The sequence below is a fragment of the Poecilia formosa genome, unplaced genomic scaffold (assembly GCF_000485575.1).
Source record: "Poecilia formosa unplaced genomic scaffold, Poecilia_formosa-5.1.2 Scaffold237, whole genome shotgun sequence".
Classification (NCBI taxonomy): Eukaryota; Metazoa; Chordata; class Actinopteri; order Cyprinodontiformes; family Poeciliidae; genus Poecilia; species Poecilia formosa.
Genome location: NW_006800176.1, coordinates 1592 through 8860, shown reverse-complemented (window position 1 = coordinate 8860; position 7269 = coordinate 1592). Strand labels below are relative to the sequence as shown.

At 37.1% G+C, this 7269-nt stretch overlaps 1 long non-coding RNA gene across 1 annotated transcript; it reads right to left on the bottom strand.

Moving 5' to 3' along the window:
* Positions 1-3261: 3261 nt before the first annotated feature.
* LOC107838295 (uncharacterized) lies at positions 3262-4707 on the bottom strand. The gene is made up of 2 exons (XR_001664359.1): positions 4224-4707; positions 3262-4112 (listed from the first exon to the last, which is right to left on the bottom strand). It is a non-coding gene; the product is annotated as an uncharacterized LOC107838295 (long non-coding RNA).
* Positions 4708-7269: the final 2562 nt, after the last annotated feature.

Below are 7269 nucleotides of genomic sequence, written 5' to 3'. Positions count from 1 at the left end.
ATGTAAATAAAAAAAAAAAAAAAAAAATTCAGACAGCTTCAGTTTTCCAGTGGGTGGATGTACTCAGAGTTCTGTTCTGGAAGAGAAAATAGCAGAGACTGGGTAGATGTGCCGTCATCTGGGACCAAGAGGAACAAGTAAATAAAAACAGCTGAAAACAAGTGAATCAAAACAAACATCAGCAGAAGATGTAGCACCTTTAACTCCCCACCAAAATGATAAAGTAACACCTTTAGAAAGACATGGAAAGACTCAATTTTAAGATGCGACTGTAACAGTAAAAGTAAATTATCTCATCAGTTTAAAAAGTTCATCTTAGATGGATTTAGTAAAATTTTATGTCACTTTTTCAAGCTTTTATTTATGTTAGTTTTGTGGATTATAGCTTCCAGATGATGACAAAATAACTTTTTCTTTTTATTTTTTATTTTTTCTTTTTATTTTTTTTTATTATCATTTAAGGTAAGTAAAAATGGATTTATAATACAGCAATGTTACATCATGGGTATTATGTGTCCTAAGCAATCATGGAGAGCTCAGCTGATTTGGGCAGATGAAAGTAAATTGTGCATTTTATACTGTTTACTGAACTCACTTAACCTCTGGCACAGCATTGCTCAGCTGACAAAAACGTATAACAACAGAACCTGTCTGCAAACAAGAGCTATCACTTCAACATTAACTGTGCAAGTTGGTTAAAATGTATTCTTCTTAGCCAGAAATTGTACTCAAGTAAAAGGAGCTTTACTGAAAAATTATACTTAAATGGAAGCAAAAATAAGTAAAGGGCAAAACAAAGAAGAAAAACTACATATCTAACAAAAAAGATTACTCAAGTAAGTTTAAGTGAGTGAATGTGACAAGTTACTATCCACCTCTTGACTCTAAAATGAAGATTGGAAACACCGGGGCCAGCAACCACCCAGCCTGATAGCCTCAATGAAACGTTTGCATGGATGCAGTAATTTATCTTTACACCAGAAAAAAAAATCTCTAAGATAAAATGGAACGTTGATGCTTCAGCCAAAACTTGTCTTCATAGGCAATGATAGTTTCCCATAATACACTGAAGCAAAAGGTATAGAGATTTTTCTTTAGTGACTCCAAAACTCTGAAAGTCTTTTTCCTGTGTACTTTTTCCAGTACCATAAGTTAAAAACCTGTTATATTAAATCTGCTTTTGTGTAACATGTCTTGTGTTAATGTTGATTTTGAGGCAGTTTATGATCTTTATATCTTCAAAGGTGTTGTATATAAAAATAATGACTTGCTTTCTTCCTGCATGCCCAAGTATATAGTGCATGTAATGTAGGACTTGGACGTACATTTTTAGTGTTCATTTTAAATATTGGTCCTATCTAATACTAGTTTCCAATAAACTAACTTTTTAGTTTCAATTAGCTGTAAACCAGAATGGTTATAATAAAGTGAAATAAATGTCTGAAATACATCACTCGTTCTAAAAGATGCCTCATAGGCTTACTGGTACATCTAAATGAAACCTCGCCATTTCTGAAATAGAAATATTTCTGTATTAACAGCATAATATAAACAAGCTTTTGTTAGAAGTATTCCTTTAAAAGCTACAGATCTCAGCTGCGTACTAAAATCCTTCAAGATGCAGAATTTGTGGGTGACAGCGGGAAGCCCAAAGTCCATATTGTCTAGCCAAAGTATTCATGTCCCTTGAACTTTTTCATGTTTTACTGCAAAACAACCACAAACCTCAACATGTTTTATTGCAATTTTATGACAGAACAACAAAAAGTGGCTCATAACTGTGACGGGGAAGAAAAATTATCCATTTGGACGTGGTTTTTCATAACGTGTATGAATAAAAATCAGAAGAAAAAATATAGATACCCCTTAATAAAATCAAATGCTCTGGTCTTTAAACTTACCCGAAATTCTTCATCTCCTAAAATGATTCAGTGCACTGAGCAGTAGATCTCATTTTTGTGGCCCTTTTAAAATATTATAGGATTTTATTGTTTTTCCAAGGCTGGAGGAAATCCAACCAAGTAACAAAACCACATCTGTTCCCATTTTTGCAGTTTCTGCCTCAAAGTGGTGTATTTTTTTTATTTTATTTTAAAATACAAAACATCATAAGCTAGGATATTATTAAAAATAATGCAAATATACTGAAAGTTAAATGGCTTTTTTTCCCCTTAAACCTAACATATTTACATTTTGAATAATCCTTTACCTTGTCTAACATTTTATTTTTGATGGGAACGGATGTATAATGAGAAATATGATACATGGTACTTTTTGACATATGGTTCTGTCATGAATTGCAACTGTGTTTGAGAACATTGAACTTATGGGATGCCAATGTTCCAGCTATTGGGACTAATCTGCAGTTGTCCTGAAAAAGAAACCAGTGATCAGTCAGCATGTGGATATTAATGAGACTAATCAGATGTGCATCGCTACTTTGCTATTTGATTTCAAATGTGTAAAAGCTACCAGTTAAACTCATTGAGCTTTCAAAGTGCGGCAAGATGGAGCATGTTTTAGCCTGAGGCCTGCAGACCTTTCTGTGTGGAGGTCCAGTGCTCTCTTTGCCTCTGTGTCGGGTTGCTGTGTCCTATTTTTCTGGACACTTCAGCTTCCTCCCACAGCCTACAACAAACAAGTCAAGTTAACTCGTGTTTCTGAAATGAGTAATTTTATTCGGTTTGACCTGGCTGTCGGCAAACAACCAGCACTGGTACTTTTACAGTGCTTTGCAAAACTTTTCAAACTCTTAAAAAGTTATTTAATTGTAAAGTGGAAGGAAAGTGAAAGAAAAAAAGTTGTCTAAACATTTCTCACTGCATTTTCAGCTGTCACTTTTGCGGGTTCTCTTTACCAGCATTCAACACTTAGACACTAAATGTTAGACACTAACCCAGTCAGATTACATTTCAGTTAATGTAAGAGCCCAGATTCAATATTCTGCTTTACATCATCCATCATCAGGTTTTATGCATAAATTCCTACAGGTGAGCAAACTGATGATGAAACATTATTCCATTCTCCTGGCTGGCTTATAAAAATCCCCTGCTTCAGCATCCGGGGTCTAGATGAAACCACGATCTCTGCAGCCAACATCCAACCTATTACAGCAACCGAACAACATCTGCTGCACCCTTGTACCACAATGAAGCTGCGGGGAGAGGGGTATGGTGTGCCAGGTGGCTGCAGATATAATACAGCATTAAGGTTGGAACTGGATCCCTTTCCATGGATAGTGCAGGATAAGTTTTTTTTTTTTTTTTTTTTTAAATCTCAGGAGGGCTAGAGCCAAAACATGATGACATGAAGCTTTACAGGCAACTGTGCAACACTGTGCAACCTTTTACAACATTGTGCAACCCACGTTTCTGAACATCTGAGTTAATCTTCAAATCTGTTGAGGATTTTTGCAAAAATCCCAATACAAAATAAAATATTTGTGTAAAATAAGCAATGCTGAATGAACAAAGAAAAAAAATGTGTATTTTGAGGATTTTAATCATGCTAGGTACATTCCATCTCATTCCTGACTAAAATATTTACTCTTTAATGGGCCCAGATGGTGACAAGCATGTCAGGTAGATTTGCATTACTGCCCCAGTCATCCACGCAGATTTTTCACACCGTGAGCTTTTTTTTCAAAGAGCGTGGAATGGAGGCAGCGCAGCAGTGTCACATCCTGTTAAAAATTGGAAAGCTGTGCCATGTTTCATCCCATCTGCAGTCTGAGCCGCGGTCCTCAGCAGACACAACGGGGATCTCCTGAGCCGGATTCGTACGAGCTGCAGTCTCTCTGCATGATACAGTGTTTCCTTTTTCTTTTTTTTTTCTTTTTTACTGTAAAGTGAATAATAAAGAGGAGTGTCATCATTCCTGCTGGTGGCTGCACTTTTAAGACCGAGCCACAGTTCTGCAGCAGGGCTGTAGTATGTTGACCTTCATGACTGTAATTTCCACAGGAGGTTGAGGGGCTTTGTTGTGAAGTCGAGGATCTGTTTCCATCACCACGGCACACTAATAATCACCGCCTCATCAGCTGTGGTCAGGCCAAATCCTCTCGGAGTTCCAGGAGCTTTCCAGTCCGAATGTTTTTCATACTTCCTGCCGCACTGACGTAAATATGTTATACATAAAACATGAAGCCACCATACCTGCAGGCGCTGAAGGAACAGCAGACCACAGACTTTACGCTCATTTGTCAAACTGAAAGGTCTGCTTACCCTCAGTCGCGGTCCTGGGATCCAAACTGTGTTACTCCCACTGAAACATGTACAACATTTGTTCATCATTATGCAGTAAATGCAACTCTAAAACTGAGCTTTGAAGTACAGTGATTTGGTGATATAGTTATCTCTTGTCAGCATTTCATCACATAATCATAAACTTCTGTGTTTTCAGCTGGGATTGTGTTGTCATAAACACAGTTGTAAAATGAAAAGAATACACAGATTAAGTGGGTGGGATTGGGTTTTTTTTTTTTGTTTTCTTTTACAATTAAAAACATGAAACTTTGTGTGTTTATGTTTACTGTTAATTTCTGAATTTCACATCAACCCCTTACCTTTCATGATGACACAGATGTATAACAAAATGCTATTTTTCAGTTTTTCTGATGTCAGTTTAATCCTCTTTTACTATACAGCTTTAGAAAACAAGATTTTTTAATATAAAGTTGTTGCATTTTGAAAAATAAAGAGAGCATCCTTTTCCATAATATTCCTTCAGATATCTCTGATAACATCAATATCAACTAAACAAACAGCAGTGCATTGTCAGATATATGAGCTGCCTCATCTACAGTCAAAAATACATCTTCATCCAGATGTTTTAGTACATCTACAGGTTAATGTTTAAGCTAACAAGGGTATTTGTGTTAGCCTTTCACACACGTCTTGTACTCCTTAATAATCGTTGAGTCAGTAAAGGTTTTTTTTTATTATTATTATTTATTTTTTGGCCCCAAATCCAAACATCCCTAAAGGCCAGTTCATTTGCATGCTGCCGAACCGTCAAGGACTCTGTCATGATACCCCATGATTAATGGAGAAAGAAAAAAAAAATAAAAATAGCCCCCCTTGATGATATACTTTATTGAAGCATATTTGATTTTAATTTCAACTTTCCTTCTATTAAAAGTGCTCAGACAGCATGATGCTGCCACCACTCTGTTTTGCTTGTGAGTAATGCTCATCAGTCTGGGAATATAGAAAATATACATAGATTGTTTCTGCAGAACACGACCAGCACCTAGCAGAAATCCCTGCAGCGCTGCCATTTCCAATTTCCCCTTTGTACCTGCTCTGTAAACTATCTCTAAAAGAAAGGAATGGGCAAATGTCAGGAAAATCCTATCAGGACGCCAAAGCTTCATTTCACCTTAATCAGATTTACTGTAGTTGTCTGCATGTGTGACAATAAGAAAGTTGGATGATGAAGTGACTATAAAAGTTCCACATTTAGTAATCTAGATTATAGTTCTTTTTTTATTATTATTTTTCTTTGTTGTCCAACTAAACAATTATGGTCTCAAGTTTTTTTTACATCAGAAAATTTACTGGAGTTTGGGTAATTTTGATGCCCTCTGTGCTCGTGACAATAAACTAGACCTTTCTCATTAATATGCAAAATTTTTTAATGTGTATTCAAAAATTTTACCTGATGGTGGAATAAACGTCCCAAAAGAATCTGTTTAGTTCCCATAGTTTGCACTTTTTGAACCGCTTTAATTACTTTCAACACTTTTTTGCCTGATTGTTTACCAATTTCTCACTTTTTTTTGTGTCTCCCTAAAATTTCAGCAGTTGAGGGTTTCCTTCTACCCACTACCTGATTCGAATACAGAAAAAGTCCAAACAAACAAAAACACCGCCTATGAAAATCCAACACACACACACACAAACAGGTGGGTAACAAGCTGGATAAACTCGACTGCAGAAAACAAACAACCACGATCCAAGAAACTGGCAGCTGACAAGGGAGAAGGCTGGGATACAGAGAGACAAACAAGACGCATGTGAACACAAACATTCAAAGAGATGAGAGTAAAAAGCAGGAGCAAAGGAGCTAGAAACAAACTTTGAACATGGAAAGGGGGAGAATTAAAACAGGCAGCAACTGAATAATCAATCAAGTCTCAATAAACCCAATGCAGATCAGACGCCACTTCAGTCTCAATGCAATACCAAACGAAGAAAAGCTGAAAGTGAAGCACAACATTTATGGTGCACAGCACCAACAGCTCCAATAAAGAGTGGCTGTATCACAAAGGAAATGGGAGAGACGAAGTGTTTGGCTCCGGATGCACACTGCCAGGCAGTACGTTACAGAAAGTGTCATGCTGAGCCCATCTGGCCACTAGTTGCTATTGGATTGGGTAGGCAGTCAGCAAAACACCAGTCGCTGAAGAAGCCTTGGATTTAATGTGAAAAACTTGCATTAGCATTAGCTCCTGCCTCTGTTGGCTGCCTGCTTTAGACAGCCTGAAGGCACATAAGGCTGTAGCATTCAGGGCCTTCAGAAATCTGACTGCTTGCTTCCCTTTGCACACCGCTTCATGTTTTTAATCTTACGCAGAAAGATCTTGATTACATTAGATTAGCTGAAATAATACGCAACTCCAAAATCAATGCTCCTTATGAGCCTGAAGCTTTTATGAAGAAGCTTTTTAATAAGATTCGTGCCTGTTCACGTGATATAGTGCCCTTTAATGTAATTTTCTATTTTTGATAGTTAAGGACATAAAGTTATTTATTTATTTATTTATTTATTTTACTTATTTTTGAAAATAACGCCTCATGCTTAAAATGCAACAAATATGCAAAATAAGCAGAAAAACATATGAAACTATTAAGGCTTTGTTGAATTTTAGAGCTTCACCATAAAGGCCTTTGTTTTTCTTTTTGCTGCACATCCTCCTCGTCCTTTTCTTAGCACAAGATTTTTGAAAGCACTTGTGAACAACAGCAGGTGCTAACCAGAGCGCTCTGAACCGTGTTGTTTCCACAGTCTAGGGTGCAACGGCCCGGTGACCTCTGTGTGAAAGCTTAGACCATCTAGGAGGACATGATCCCTGACCTACGTGATCCTAAAAGACATTTGGTAGGCAGAGAGGGATCTCTCATTGGTCGCTGGAGATTTGACCAATGAGAGCTTTCTATCACAGCAGGAAAGTCTTGATCCTGGTAGAGAGGAAATGGTGGGATGTACGACGTAACATATGATCACGTTTCCTAGCCTAAAGTCTTCTGGACCAACTTGAGAGGTGAA